We start from the raw sequence: 16,627 nt of genomic DNA, 5'->3' as shown, positions 1-16,627 counted from the left end.
CTAGGGAGAGCATAAATTGCAAAGGAAATGTCCTAATAGATGCATACTGATTTGAATACTTGAGAATGTTTACTTGTGTCGTTTTCCTTAAAGAATATCTCATCCGAAAAAAATAAAATAAAAAACGTTTTTATTTGTACACATTTAACTCTATTGTTCACCACTACTGTGTAACAAATACAAGCCCAAGTAATCTCAAAGAACTGCTATGGTAGAGTAAAATGTATTCATTAATTTGTTTTCTGAATCACTTATGCGGGGTGCTGGAGCCAACTATGGACACCAGTCAAGAATCTTTCTACCCCAACCTCCCAATACTCCCAAAGCAGGAATATACTCTTGCAACTTGTTTATTTTGACAGTGGCAACATCAGGTGAATCATTTTACACAGAACTTTGGTACTGCCCTTGATTAAAATATGAACCAGACTTTCAACCCTCCCCTACTACAAAAATCTTGTCTTGATTATCTGCCAATGATCTGATTGTGAATCATTGCCACGGCAATATGGAATATTTTTTGCTGCTTGTGCTGTTCCTTGCTCCAGGAGGGCAAAATAGTGCCAAATGAGGCAATGACTGTGGAGGAAAAAGGAGAGAGCTGTCATGTTTTAAAGCTATAGTAGGCCCCTTGTTTGGGCCTCCAGCTCTCGTCCTCACCACAGTGTCCTCATTAGGGCTAATATGCAGCTGGTGGCATGGGGCTATGGTGCTGTCAGGGGATCTCAAGGGAGTAATGATGTGGGGCCTGTGGCCAAAGGCCCCAGGGGGGAGGTTTGCTGAGGGTGATTCTTTGCTACTTATGTAGGTGCAAGAGGTCAAACAGACCACCCCCCAACCCCGCCCCTCACTACACACACACATACTCATCTTGCTCTGTTTGCCCTTGGGAGGACTAATGGATAGAGAGAGAGGCACACTCCGCACCCTATCCATCTCCAAGTCTATCTCCAACCCACCTCATCCTACCAACAACACTTGCATCGGTCCCTATTGCCAAAGGAAAAAAAACAAAAAAAAAAACAATCATTTCTTTTTGCCGTTCCATACCTTCGTTCTTTTTTCAACTCCCTCGGGTGTATTGGTCCAGTCTCGGCTCAGCGCAGATATAATCCTTTAACGCCTTTAAATGATCCAGAGGTTGAGTGCTTCTCCTGGATGCCAATGGGACCTGCTGGGCTCACACCTGCTGAAGCAGGTTAAGATAAATGCCAGCGGCCACTCGGGCATCTGGCCCTACATTAATATTTAACAGTCTGACTCTCATCTCTTCCACGCTGAAAGTGTGAAGGTGCCAAACCCCTAAGACATATCACAGCTTAATATGGATTTGTGCAAACGGGAAAGGAAATGGAAGAGCGGTGATAGCATAGTGTGAATCGGACTGCATGTTAAGTTTGTGGCTGTCAAGATGTACCAAGGTGAACTTTATTTTTAATAAGAGGAAAAGAACAAACTTGCATAATATTGCGGGGAAAACAAGGGAAATACCTGCTCCTTAGACGATAGTACTAGGTGCCATTTATCCAACTACTATGGAATGTGTAAAGGAATATTCACACTGGGAGTTTGCTTCCTTTGTGTATATGATATAATTAGTATGTGTATACAGTACAATACATGCAATACAATACATGCAATTCAGGAGAAATAGACACATTTTAGAAAGCAGCCAATATGGAATTATTTAATAAGTATTCATGGACAAAATCTAATCAAAATCAGTCTGTGATTCAGATATTTATTAGTCAAGCAGAGAAGGCATTTTATTAATATTGTTTCTGTATTTTGAGAAGCTATTCTACTCTTATTTTATTCACTTACCAATGATGAAAGTAGACTGGTTTGTCATGCTGTGCCAGGCTTCAGGTTCATAATTTTCTCATATGCAGTTTTGAGCATGTGACTGTCAGTCTCCTAAAAGAACAAAAAAAAAAAAAGATGTGAAGCATATCCCAGCAGAAAATGGAATATGTAAGAATTCAGTCTGACAGTTTCAACTTTCTTGAGGTCAGCTTGTCTCTCTGAATCACCATGTTGCCTGGTGTAGGTAATTGCCAGGAGAGGCAAGAGGAATTTTAACCTCTCTAACAAGGTTAAATGGTTCACATATTTACTTGAGAATAACTCTCAGAGCCACCTGTGACAAGGATCATGTGCTGTTGACCTGCAACACTAACGCTTAGAAATGGAACTCAACCACAGGAACTGTTTAACACATTCGAGGACTAACTCTGTATACTATTGTCACTCCCCTGTGAAAAAAAAGTCTTAAACATGGAGAAGGTGAAGCCTAACACAGACTCTGAAGCCATAAATATGTTTTATAATTTTATTTATGCATATATGTCCCCCGGCTGGTGTCCGTAGCTTGCTGGGATAGGTAGCAGCACCTTGCCTGACCCTTGTGAAGATAACCGGTATGGAAAAATGAATGTGCGCAAATAAAGTATAAGTAAAATATATACACGTGTCAAAACAAACCCTGGCAACCACATGGTGCAACTATAAATGTCTGAAGTTAAGGTATAGGAGTACATTTTGTATTATGTTGTTGTATTTGGATAATTGAAGCGGAATCACTGTCTTAAAATCTCAATCTGTCTTGCCATATGTTCTAACCGATAGCTAAATTACTTTAATTGTTCATTAGGGATAAATTCACTTTCTGGATCAGACACATGTTGAACATTTGGAAAAACATATAAGAGTAAATACTGTATATAATTTTACATGAAACAGGAAGCCATCCCACATCACTGCCATGTTTACTCATCAGTAGAAAGCTGTCTAACCCCAGGCTGTGGCACTTGATGCTGCCAGTATACAGATGTCATGACTCACTGCCCTTCCCACATGAACCTCACTATTGCTTCAGTGCAATCCTACTGTGTCTATATCATGTATGACAGCAAGTTTTCCAAATGCGGAGCCATCGTCAGCAACTATAGAGGACAGCACAAATCAGTTATGCCTGCTCCTGCTGACTCTCCCTCTTGGGACAGCGTCAATGTCTTCACCTGCCAGGCAGCAATATGCCATACACTGAGCAGTCTTTCACTCATCCATTCTACCACACCAGATGGTACCCACTGTGATGTGGATCATAGATTACCTGGGAAATTACCGGAGGGTGAAATTTAAGTTTTTTTGTTTCTCTTTTAGGAGTTTTTTTATGTGGTAGATGTGGTTTTAACACTTGTGAAAGATCTTTTCCAGCTGCTGATTGTATTGCTAGGGGTGGTGATAATCTAAAAACACTGTGTAGGTTAATTTTGCTGATTCGAGTGAACATAAGCGACCATTTCTTGGTGACATACAGAAGCTTGCATTGCTTTTATTACTATTATGTTTTCCAGAAACAAGGTTTATAACCATATGCCATTCCCATCAGAATGAACAGCCATATCTTATAGAGCTGTATTTTGACCGCAGACGATTAATAATTCAAAGGCAGTCAAAGCGCTCTGACACTATGTGCTTATACTCCCACTAATGGTACAGCATCAAGACAAGGTCCAGTATCTTGCTCAAGGACACAACATGGACACCTGGGTAGAGTAAACCAGCCTTTTTGGTTGGGAGACAACTACACTATCAATGAGCAATGCTACTCCATTTGTTTCTTTTACAATAAAAATATCATGTGAACTTAAATAGTATGACAGTGTGGAATTGTTTTCCTCTTAATTAAAAATAAAGTTCACAAATCAATCTTTGTGAATAAAAATAAGATTTATGTATTCAAAGACCACGAGTTAATATTGTACTCTTTGTTTTCTGGATGGATAACCTTTCATAAAGGTATTCATAATGATTTTTAGGACTAAATAGACAGTATTTATTTATATCATATGGCCTATGCCTCTGAATAATCTCCATCTATTCCTGAAAAACATAACTGTAGTTCTCGTCTCATCTCTTGTTATTATTTCCCTGCATTCCCTCAGACGGACAGAAGATAAGACATGATTTTTTGTAACTGCCATTAAATTACAATGTAAAGACTGTTAACAATCTCGTCAATTATTTAGTGTTTGTAGTTCAGATGATATCGGTATCACATTAGGGATCTGACATTTTCCGCTCAGCAAGACCGTTGCTGACAGTAAGTTCCATGCCTTCATAGGTCGTGTTGTGTTTGGCGTCAACAAGACTTTTAAAGTTTTGATCAATGCTCAGGTAGTTCCCACGAGAGGTAATTACACACACTGGCATGCAGTAGTATGATGATCCAGGGCCATTGAAAAACATCCAAGCCTTAAGAATGCTATAAATGGCTTGTTTTCTAGCAAACTTTTTTTTTTTGGTTTCACAATTATATTTAAACACTTTTTCTGTGGTCCCAAAAATTCATGATTTCTGGATGAAAACAAGAACTCATCGGATTGCTGCACATTGAAAGAAATACAGAAAACAATCTATATATATCAAATATATATATATGTTTTCCATATTCCCAAGATTTGCCTTGCTTTGTGTCCAAAATCATCAATTATTCAAAACTTTTATAGCAACAGCTAGACTACAAGCATTTTTCTGCAATTTCCCCAGGGCTGAAAACTGGGAAAATAATAATAATTAAAAATAGGAACATTTTTAATCCACTGTAACACTTGGGGGGGAAAAACAAACTCCTTGTCCTCCCGTGTGGAGAAATAGCCTGAAGGGAAGCAGATGGGTGGGTGGGTCATAGGAAAATGAGATTTCACCCGCTTGATAAGAGAAGAAATCACAGCATTTTCGGTCTGCATCCAGAAAGCATGGAGCAGATCTATGGTATAGTTGTCTTATGCTAAAATTACTCCAGAAGCTCAAACTTCGTAACATATATAAATATTTGTTTTTTGTTTTTGTTTATTTGCCTCTTGAGTAAAATGATTATCTGGTTAATTTTTTCAAAGTCCTAATAGTTTGAAACGCTAGTTTATTTTATGTCTGCTGGTGGAAACCACATCGGATTATCACAACTAAAAATGTCATATTTGCTGATGATGCTTCTTAATGTGGCACTGTAGTGATGGAAAAAAAATGATCCAACTTTATGTCCTTTTCTCGGCTAAGTAAACCAGGAAAGACCAACACGTGTGGAAACTTAACTTATGTTCCCATTATGTGTCACATAAATTGAGGGACCATGGAATGATTGGATAGGAACATGGGTAGAGTGAACACACCTGCAAATATCTAAACTGCTTCTCAATTCTCACTGCTCTGATTATTCTCTTACATTTGAAGGTCGTGTACATAGAGTAAGTCATGTAGTCATATATCTTGTCTCCCTCAAAGATAATGTACACAATGAACAGCATGTCCATGTAACCTTGTAACGAAACTATCTAACGTACCGTAGGTACGGAATAAGCCACATACATAAGCAGACATTTACCACTATCTTAGATTAGTAAGACCCACCAATAATCATGATGAATAAAATAATTTTATCATTCTTATTAGTGTTGTTTTATTTTGTTTTTTGTCTATCAAAGAGTATTTCCTATTTTTGAAATTTTTACATAATGTGGCAAGAAACACAAGTACCATGAGAAAACCTAAGAAGGCATGACCAAATCTGCAAACTCCACAAAGGTAAGCTAGGGCCAGCAAGTTAATGTACATTTTACATGGCAAATTTAATTAAGGCTGGCAGTATTAAACAGTGTTTTATGAAGTAAAGCCTCAAATTGTCTCCATAGCTCATATAACATTGGCTTTTCAGTGAATCCATAATACATTGGTTACCATGGACAGCAATAGACATTTAATTAATTTGAACCGTGAGGAGCATTGCATGTTCACAATGAGACGAAGTGAATTAATCCATATCTTACAAGCAAAAAATAAAAGCTTCTGTGAGAGGACATCTTGTCCAATTTGACTAACCTCCCAAATATTCTTAATGGGATCTTTGCAGAGAGAAAAAAAATGTTTCCAATTACTGCATTTGTGGTGCTTGTTGGCAAGTTAGACAGTTAAAACTGGGCAATAAACTTACAGTGATACCAAGCAAAACATGTAGCCAATCATTCAGCTTGCCCCCATTGGTGGTTTGTCTGTCACCGCCTGAGTCTGTCTCATACCTCACATCCTCAGACAGCTCAATGATAAAACGCTCTTGTCCTCAATGCCTGGTGTAGCACATCTCTCTGAGTCGGTTGGTTAATGGGATGGGGGGCTGGGTGTTTTGGGTATTCTGTTCAGACAGTTAGATCACACTTTAAGTGGCATTTCAGCAAGATACTTGATCAGCCAAATATCATTATGAGCTTTCTCCCTCATCTATAATTTACCTGGAAAGGAGTCAGCTAAGAATAGCTGGCTGACTGTGTCTGAAAAAGAGAGGCAGTGACAGAAGTAAGAGCGATGGCAAGATTTGTACAAGCCCAGTGTGGTGTGGTGTATTTGGAACATATAACATTCTGCCATTATTCTTAATTACCCTACAAAGGCAGTAGGGTAGGTCATATTTGGCGTTTCAAATAGACAAGGACGTGTGCCAAGCTGCAGCTGAGCCATCTCCATCTCCACCCTCTTTCCCGTTTCATTGTTTCATTTTGTAGCTCTATCGCTCAGGAAACTCAAAGTTTGTCAGATACAAATGAGTCAACTTTTTTTTCGCTTCTTGGTATTGTTCTGTCCTTCCCTTTGAGTCACTTGGCGCGACGTATGTCTTGTAGCGCTCATCAGGCAAATCTCATACAGATGTCCATCTACAGGATGTTTTGTGCACTCTTAACCCCAGAGCTTTCCAGCATGTGTAATGGCTCCTATCAGTCTGCTGTTCACTGGCAGATCAAATTTGCAACCATTATAATCAATGTGTGTAGTTAAACAGCTCACGTTTGTGTTGCGTCTCCGTTGCGTTACTGCTTCAGCGTTCAGAGAAGTTATACTCAAGTCTTCAATGTTTGTAATTGTAATTAGAGCAAGATAATTATTTGAGTGCTCGAATTTATACAGTGAGGGTTTTAGAAGCTTACATGTATTGAGGTTTCTTTTAGTGAGTAATTGATTAGATTTATTAATTCATTCATTTTCTGTATGTACCACTTATCCTAACCAGGGTCTCGGGGGTGCTGAAGTTAAAGTGTTGCAGTAAATTTTAGAGAGTATTTCAGTACATTTAGGAATATTCAGATGACATTGTACATATATTTTAGTATTACTCAGTATGACAGTACTAAGAGAATGGCAGTGTTTCTTGATGAGTCATTTATTGTAGATGTGTAAGTGACTATCTTACAATATCAGCAGTGAGTATCTCCCAGTGTAATTCCCATATTACAGCAGCAGTGCAGTAACATTGTTGGAATATACCAGATGCTAATGAGATAGTAGGCACACAGGAAATTCTTCCCCTGATGGAATGAAGAGAAAGGAAAGTGACTTTTTTTCCCGAAAATGAGGTCAAAGAATCAGCGCTTTAATATATGCATACCAGGGACATAATGCAACAGTAATGCAATTTAGTTTGGGCCAAATGCCCAGTTGCACTTATCTCGCAGTTACAAGCTTGATTTGTCTCCTTAGCCCTCACTCTGAGGCCACCATGCATTAAAGAGGCACTCTTTCATACCTCACCAGCTTGGAGGACGGTGATGCCGTTATTAGATGTGACTGCATGATAATGAAATGGCGTAATGCTATGTCAGAGCGGTTGACACAACACAAAAGGCTAGGGCTGGCGAAATTCCTAATCAGCTCAAAATGTCAAGGGCCTCACCTTGGTCTGAATCATGGCCCACAGGAAGATTAGTCCTCAAAGTTCACATGGGCCTTCAAGGATGTATTTCTCTTTGGTGTAAACTTGCTCACTCTCCTCTTGTAAGGGAACCAAAAGTGTTATTTTTTATCAGTGATAAACTTCCTTGTGCAAAATTGAGTCAAATTCATGTGGTCTGGAAAAAAAAAACATGACACATGCGTTATGCCTGTGATTATATCTGCCATATCGTAGACATTTCGCAGGCATTGAAATTTATCAAATTGATTAGTATGCCTGAGAACACCTACAGTGTCGTGAACAACTACAAACTACAAGCAGTTTAATCTTGAGAAATAGACACAGCAGCAATTTGACATGGAAAACTATAAGTGATTTAGAGTGCTTTCAAAATAAATTCTCAGAATAAGATGAATAATCATCAAAATGTACCTGGCCCCCAAATGAATGGAATAACCCATGTACAATGTTTGTGATGAAGCATTTGATGCCTGTCCTTAGGTATTTTGATTTGTCTCTCCAAGTAAACTCAATCGTGAACAGATGGTAACGTAATAAAATGACATCTTGACCCTCTAGAGTAGCTGCCAAGCAATGCAGTCTTCAGGCAAGATGATATGTTAAGTGTTAGCTGGACAGCTTGTCAACAAACACATAAGAGTAGTCAGCGAGGGATCCACTATGGTTGCTTTTAACCCCAACTGGGCAAAGTACATTAATCATAGCTAAAAAAAAGAGACAATGATGAGGTGTTAGATGGTTGACCACTAAAAACAATGATTCTATTCCTTGCTGTGTTGGTTTTGTTTTGAATGCAAATCATATATTAAGTATGTGTTGCAGGGTTGCATTAAACTAAACACAAAGTGGTAACACATAATGTTGAAATCACATCAATTAGGGTTTGTTTGAAGTAGTTAGAAGTGCCAGTAACATTTTCCTGTAATACAGACTGAATCATTGTAGCTTACAAGGAAAACAGGAGATTGTGATATAAGTAGGAGCCGTGAGTCCCATAGCTGAGTTTTATAGGGATTGGTGTCTTTCTCAGCTCTCATTTTTAAGGCTTGCTCTAATAACTAGGTGCATTTTGTTCCATTGCGGGGATCCAAACCGTTCTAAATCTCTTACAGGCTTAACTTTTAGGAACAAGCTTTGAGAGCTGTCTTTTTCCTTTTCCTGTCTTTTTTCTCATTTAAGGAATTAAGGCAGTGAGTTCTCACATGATGCATTTTTTTTACTAAATGTTCTTTGGTTGTCTCATAACAGAAAAACTGAATTTCATGTGCATTTTTAATATTAATAGCCAGTAAATGTGCTTTTGATTCCTTGTTAATCAATATGTCCATCAAAAAAATGGTTTATTCTTATTTTGTTCTGATAAAACATGAGTTGGAAAGCACATTGGTGATTCCTGTGTCATCAATGAAGCATGACAGTGAAAGCATTTGTGCCTACTCATTTAATAAGTTTGCCTACCGCAGCACACTCCAGTACAAATGTATGCACTTGCTTATCCATCTGCTTGCAAGATAACCATCTGTAGCTCTGAAAAAAACTGATCAAAATCCCAGGCATGACTAGTCTTTACTGTTCCATCTAAGAGGTGTCAAAATGATGTACAGTAGAACATTAAATGGACATTGCCATAAAAACATGTGGATAAAACGTTTGTGATTCTTAAAAGGCAGAGTCAGTTGGAGTCAGTGTCCCATGTCCAGCATTCTATGCACCCTATAGACTTCCTTTCCAGGCAGAACAAGACCACTACAAGATTGGCAGATGTGAGCGATCATATTCACAGTGAATATCAAATATAAGCCATGTTCAGTACTTGGGAAATGAAGTAGAACATTAAAGTTGCAATACCTAAAGAGAGAAGGAACAGAAGATAGTGGTAGAGAAACAGGTGGTGGTGCTTCAAAGCGGAGGGATTTTATGAATAATGGGAGATAATGTGACTGCCTACTCCTGAACGGGATCCCACTGGCATCAGGTGTCTTTCTTTATGGACAGTATAATACGTATATACATTTTTTTCCACCGTTCCTTCTTTCCGTGGCTGAAAATAATATACAACTGCAGTATCTGAAGGGTTTATTTATTTTATGATTAAATTAATATTTTAAATATTCCACTCAAGTTGATTGAATTCAGGAATTAGTTATTTTGTTTCACTTAAAGCTTTATCATCAACAAAATGCTCATAGCTATTTTGTAGCAAAATCTCCATCACTAAGGAACTATTTTTGCCCAACTTACCAATATCTCCACATGTTGTTTACACAATAAACTATTTAGATTTTGTTAAATTTGATACTATATCCTTTACATGTCTACTAGATTCTCCATAATCATCATTTTTAGTGCCACTGAGATATCTGTATTTATCAAATGATACGTGTCTGGCAATTCAAAACATCTGTAAAGATTCTTAGCATTTTACAGGTTTTTAAAAAACACATACTATATGCATTGCTTGAGTTTGGAGACTTTCTGCTGAACCCATAAAGTTCAAGCTGGATATCCAGTGAGACCTTTCAACATTTCTCCTACCCCCTTGCCTCTGCACTTGATTAATCACAGGTTAAAGAGGCACAGCACCTATCCAAATGGGATAGGTGATGCTCTTCCCAAAAGCATGATTATTTATGTTTCTGTTGTTTCCATCATTTCATAGGGACACGTTGGCCTTTCTCATCACCTGCTTAGTCTTTCTTTGCTCACCAGTAATTCAACTCACATCCTTAGACCAAATTGCTTCACTTTCAAAAGTCAATATATCACGCAAGAATCCCTTAGTTGATGAAATTTTAAATTATCATGATGACTTGAGAGTGGTGAAATGGGTGAAAGAAAATTAAAGGATCAGCCCCCCACCACCAATACAAAAAAAATAAAATAGATAAAAGTATGAAACCCAAATACACATCTGTTAAGATCACTTTGTGTTCATTGAGAACATAACAGTTGCATTTGTGCTTTGATAGGCTAATGTGCCTGCAGAGCTTAAATATAGCAAGGATAGTCAGTGTTGACTACTTAGTAAGTAACTAAACGTATGTTCAATTTCAGTGAAAGTGTGCATATGTATGACTAAGAAACAATTTGACTAGTTTGTGAGTTACAGGTGTGATTTCACTTTTTCTGCCAGAGGCCTGGAAGATCACTTTAGACAGTTTTTACCACCCACTGCTACATCGTTCTGCACCCTTTCTCAGTAGATCAGTGTCAATAGGCAATATATCTTATGTGCTCATGTACTCACACCACCCTATATCTGCTTGCAGTTTTTTCTTCATGTTGCACACTGGGTTTTACGTACCAGAAGGTGTTTGTGTTCTTTACATATAGACTGAGACAAATTTTGTTTCTCTCAATGCAGGCAAGCTTGGACAAGTACAAAGGTGTTTGCACACCCACATCCATTAGTGTTGAAAAACCACAGAGCTGGGACTCCAGAGCTTTTACAAGGTCGCCGTGTTACAGAGCGGAACAGTTTGGGGGCGATAATAATAGCCAGGTCAAGATTCAATTATTTGCTTAGGGATTAACAAAAAAGGTGTATTTTAGGTTTAGGCCACCGAACAGAACCATGTTACAAAGCATTTTAAAAAAGGTCAAGACTTCGGCACAGCTCAAACTGCCTGCCTAATTATGAAATAATCTGTTTTCTAAAATTATGAATACCAAAAACTGTTATGATTGTTAAGATTATTTGATTTAACAAAAGACATAAAGGCGCTGAGTTAAAACAAATAATAAATAAGTAGTCGGTGGTAATACAAATCCAAAGCACTATTTTTAGAGTTGAACATGGACGTACAAAAACACAGGGTTTAAATACACGGACAGGGGTTGGTTGATAACAATCACAAACACATGGGCTACAAAATGGAAGAAGAGCCAAAAAGACAAAAGGTGAAACTCATAGTCATGTGGACAGGATGCACAAGAAAACACAACCAACCAACCAAAACCCCAACAAAACATAACAAGATCAGTTGTCAAATTACTTGGTCATCATTAAAGTCTGAAAGTGTTAAGTAAATGTTTAATACATTTGACAAATTCCAGATAGAATAGTAAACCTTTATATACAAAATGAGTCTCCAAAATTATGAAAAAATAAAGCCCTTCTTATGGTGTACTGCGTAGTTTGAGCCCAACCGCTGACTCTTACCTGTCACTCAAATACGCTACTTTACGAACAAATGCCAACATTCTGCAGCGTCCGCGACATGATTAATAATGTGTTTAATACTTTGAAAAGCACTTTAGTAACGTTCTGCGTGTGTCTGCTACACAAACACATTGAAATGTAAAATGGATGTATTTTATCATTGCATTTAACCCAACCTTGAGCGGCAATGGGTAACAGATTGCTGTTAATGTCTTTGCAGCAAAGATGAGGTCGAGTTACTACTTTCCATAGCAACAATGTGAAGTATAGTTAGTCAGAAGCTTTTAAAAGTTTCATATGAACGGCTCATAGGCAAACAACATATTCACATGAACCATCAATAGACTATGTATCAACTCATATTTATCTATCATCTTAATCCGTGTAAGGTCATGGGAACTAAAACCTATCCTGACAGACATTTGGCAATATCACCAGCAAATCTGCTAAACAGCCAAGAATGAGACCATGCAGAGTTTATGTAAAACCCACAAAAACCCACATGCATTTTCACTTCATAGTTAATTTGAAAGTTACCATTGAAACTAAGCATTTCTGCTACTTACATTAACACATACAATTGCCATATGATCTGTCAAGATTTACCCAAAACTCACATTCTCACTTTGAGCTGTCTGCTTACACCCTGCAGGCATTACAATACATTTTGGGAGATGAAAGATGATGCCTTAAGTGAGTATTAAGTGAAAAGACCAGTTGAGGTGTGAATTAATCATTAGTGAGTGTTCAGAGTATTTGTGTGTGCTCACAGAGAAGTGTATACAGCACAGAAGTTACTGTGTTGAGGAAAAATATCCCAGACATTTAAGCGGCCCGAATCCAGGACTGGGGGCAGTTTGAGTACTTGCCCGCAAGCCAGTGCCATGTTGGGTTTTTTTTGTTTGTTTGTTTGTTTTTTTCTATTTGCATCTCCTTCTTGTCTCTGCAGGTTCACTTCTCACTGATGAAGTTTTGGCTAGGGATGAAAAGAATACACAAACTCCTTTTGATCCAGCAGCTCTGTATTGATGTTCTGTGAAAGGGCAAGATCCGAATAACACAGCCAGAATTTGGTGCAAGGAATCAAAGCCTAATTGTAACGTTTAACACGGTGAGTATTAATGTCCAAGAGAAAAAGACTGGACTACATTCTGCACACACTTTCTTCATTTCTGATTAAATGCATTTGAAATGGTTGTTGTTTTACTTTTGGTTTATGTTAATCTGTTCATTCTTGTTGTAGAGATATATGAGCTTTTTTAATGCTGCATTCGATGAAAAAAAATGACAAAACCATTCAATATTAGTTGAGTTCACTTAAGTAATGTTCCTTGTTAAAAACTAGACCTCAAGCCATGAATGTTTTCATTAAGTTAATATTTCGAAGAGGTTTTAGAGGTGAAAATCTTGTATTTAAAAACTGATTCACAAAAGCAGTGATTTCATTATGCTTGTTCTTTTCATTGTATGATACAGATAAGGTTGACTAAAAATGAAGGTGCAAAAATTCCCGACGATACTACTTTCACTATTTTACACTTAAGCTTTACTAAAATGAATGCACTGCTGAGAGGTTTTGTATGGGAGAGATGAGTGAAGTAGCTTTGGGGGTAGAGAAAAATTCAGAGGTAAAGTGATGAGCAGCATTTCAAGTGTGCGGCAAGTATCACATTGTACTAGTTTTGTAGGTCCTACAGGGCTTTCGAACATTTGGTTGGTACTTTTGAGAGATTGCTGCACTTAACCGTGCATGGATCCAATCATGTTTCCAAAAGCCAAATATCAGCTAGGTGTTATAACAAAGAAATAGTGCTAAGACATACTTCGTTGCTGTCCATAATAAAAAAATATATATTCTTGTGTAATGTTTACATAAACTATTACAATTATTCCATAATGTAAACTTTTTAATCATGTTATTTAGGCAAGGTATAGTGTAATGTACTTTAAGCATGATTATTCAGTCACGTTGTAAAATAATAATCGGAGTATTTTAGTTTGGGAAAAACAATTGACTTGTTCCCACGTGTAAAATGTTTATGGGACGTGAATACACAGAGGGACAAGTATGATGTACAATATTTAGCTCCATCTTTTTTTTGGTCTTGCCTATTATGTGTTTGCATGTGTATATTTTGTTTAGTATGTTTTAGAGACCCTATAAATTGTTAAGTGCCCTAAATGAAAAAAAAATATTGCCAGGGTTGTTTTTTTGTTGCTTTTTCTTCTCATAGGGTATATTATATTGCAAATTTACATGTGGTATGGGGTAGAAACATGACAATAAATAAGACAACTGCACATAAAAAAAATCTCTCTATGTGTTTCTCTTGGCTTCAGTTGTGAAAATAACATCTGTAAATCAACACGCTTTTTATCAGTTACACTTACAGAGCTTCCATCAAAAGGCAACTAGCTTGTCAAAAGCCAACATGGTAAAGATGTCAATTTAGGGTACAAAGCCTTCACTGTACTAGAACCAGTGATGTGGCCGCACTTTGTTGAAACTGTAAAATGCCCTATAATCGTGTAATTTATGGTCAGCAATAATCATATATCTTCTTAAGCGCAGTGAAACAAGACTCCTCCCAACCACTATAGAATCTGCTTCCTGTCTCTTGCTGAGTCCAACAACACCATATAAAATTTCCGTAGTGTCCCACAGGAGTCTTACATAGCTCATCAGCCCTTTTTCCGGTTTGACAAAAACAAATATGTGAGCTCGGGGAACACGTTTTAATGTTAGTACAATTAATTGGCAGATGTCTTTTTAATCTATTAGACTCCACTCACTTCCCGGTGTCAAAAAAATAAAATATGTCTGCTATTAAATCCAATTAAAGATTTAATGAAGGCATTGTTCACATGAATAATCAGGTTTAATGGGCACTATGGCTTTTGAGTGGAAGGCACCAAAATAAGGACAGCGTGTATTTTTTGTCCATTGTGTGGCAGTTATAATTATTGAACAATATTTTGATGACATTTTTGTTTTTATGCATTAAATATACATTTGATCTACGATAATTTTCAGTCGAGAGCACCCCCCACTATAAGAAATGTCTGCCTTCCTGTCATCACCTGTTGTTGTTGAGTTCCTTTGTATGTCCATATAAAACTAAAATAACTTTCAACATTTCTGTGAAAAAATATTCACTGTATACACATTTTTGAAATGTAGAAATCAGAAAAAATACTTTGATTATAGTTATGTGCTACAAAAGTACCAACTGCAATAACTAATATACACATTTAATTCAGTTTCACCATAACACAGATTTATATATAATTTCCCATTATGGTAATATCAAAGAAAGTATAGTATCTTTATTTTATCTTTACAACCAAACATTGCAAAGATATTTTCTTTAAATTGGTATTCTTTCTATTTTTATTATTGTTTTTATGGCTCGATTTTGATTCAAAAGAACTTATTGGAGAAAAAAAATAAACTTTTGTAGCAGAATTACTGTTATGTAGGAACACACAGTTGGACTTAAATAGATGAGACAATAGCAAAAGGCAAGTCCTGGACAAAAGTATATTACCCTGGTAGGTGATCACAAGCCGGCTACAAAACACAACAAAAATATGCACAGCTAGGCCGAAATACAAAAAAATAAAATAAAATATGAGGCAAATATCTTTGTGGTGACTTATCTTCCGCCACCTTTTTTCAACAAAAGTGGCACACTGGCAAATGACCCTAAAACAGAGGGGTACACGAGGAATGGGGCTAATGATTTACAGGTGTGTGCACTACAGCAAACAAGACTGCCTATACAGAGAAGCATAGGGACTCACCAAAATAAAACTGGATGTTATTCAACATAAATCAACACCGCTGAAGGCGACAAGTAACAATTACAACCAAACTTTACAGTGTGAGTAAAAACATGGTGTACATTCTAAAACCTGACCATAAAGCATCAGGTGTGCAGTGCTTTCCAATGTTTCCCCGTCTAACATTGACATATTTTTACTTTTACATTGGGTAACACATTTTTTGCAGTCTTTTAAAGAAAATAATGGGACAGATGTGAAAGAAACAACAATTAATGTGGATTGCATTTAAAATGTACAAGCAACTGGTTCGGAAATGTAAATATGTAAGATTATAGCCAAAGGCTATTATAATTTTTTAGTCCCTTGTGCAGGTTGAAGATCAAATCAATAAGGCAATAGAGGACTAAATACTAAAAAGCAGCAGACAAACTATGAGACATACACACACAAGTACAGTTCTAGGCAGCCTTGTGATCACAATGTTGTTCATCCAAAACTAGGCTTTAATATGATAGCCAAAGAGGTTAATTACCAGACATTCCTATATCCTCTTTTATACTATGTACTTATACGACTAAAAACAAACATTAATTATTTTACCATTCATTCCACCTGCTGTTTTCACATGAGTCATGCAGTAGGGTTTTTTAGAATGACATTGTGAGCTAATGACCGACTTTGTTGGTGGTTTTATTATTGGAAATGCAATCCATAGGGTGGTGCTTTGCTGTATCTAAAATGTTGTAATAATAATTGTGCGTGGGTTGTGCATATACACTTGTGATCAGGGTATATGGGAAAGATGAAAAGGACCATTTAGGTCAATATAATATTTATTTCTATTAGATATAAGTGAAGGAATATAGTGGTCTCAAATTATAAGGGAAAATAGCTGGACATATGGCTATCCAAATATCATCAAAAATTCTGCATCA

At 37.1% G+C, this 16,627-nt stretch overlaps 1 protein-coding gene across 25 annotated transcripts in view; it reads right to left on the bottom strand.

Moving 5' to 3' along the window:
- Positions 1 to 16,627, bottom strand: part of flrt2 (fibronectin leucine rich transmembrane protein 2) — a 121,152-nt gene that overhangs the window by 61,740 nt on the left and 42,785 nt on the right. For 12 of the 25 annotated variants that reach the window (XM_077734627.1, XM_077734717.1, XM_077734747.1 and 9 more), the window contains 4 exons: positions 7,244 to 7,358; positions 6,291 to 6,329; positions 6,081 to 6,193; positions 1,825 to 1,917 (listed from right to left, as the gene is read on the bottom strand). The gene's annotated coding sequence lies outside the window, so the exon portion shown is untranslated. Of the gene's footprint in view, positions 1 to 416; positions 1,190 to 1,824; positions 1,918 to 6,080; positions 6,194 to 6,290; positions 6,330 to 7,243; positions 7,359 to 7,438; positions 7,618 to 7,723; positions 7,880 to 16,627 lie in introns of those variants that run through there. The other 13 variants (XM_077734650.1, XM_077734741.1, XM_077734761.1 and 10 more) reach the window with 8 other exon arrangements.

This window comes from Stigmatopora nigra, chromosome 2, assembly GCF_051989575.1.
Source record: "Stigmatopora nigra isolate UIUO_SnigA chromosome 2, RoL_Snig_1.1, whole genome shotgun sequence".
Classification (NCBI taxonomy): Eukaryota; Metazoa; Chordata; class Actinopteri; order Syngnathiformes; family Syngnathidae; genus Stigmatopora; species Stigmatopora nigra.
Note: the sequence above shows the minus strand (reverse complement) of the source record. Positions and strands in the feature narration are given on the sequence as shown.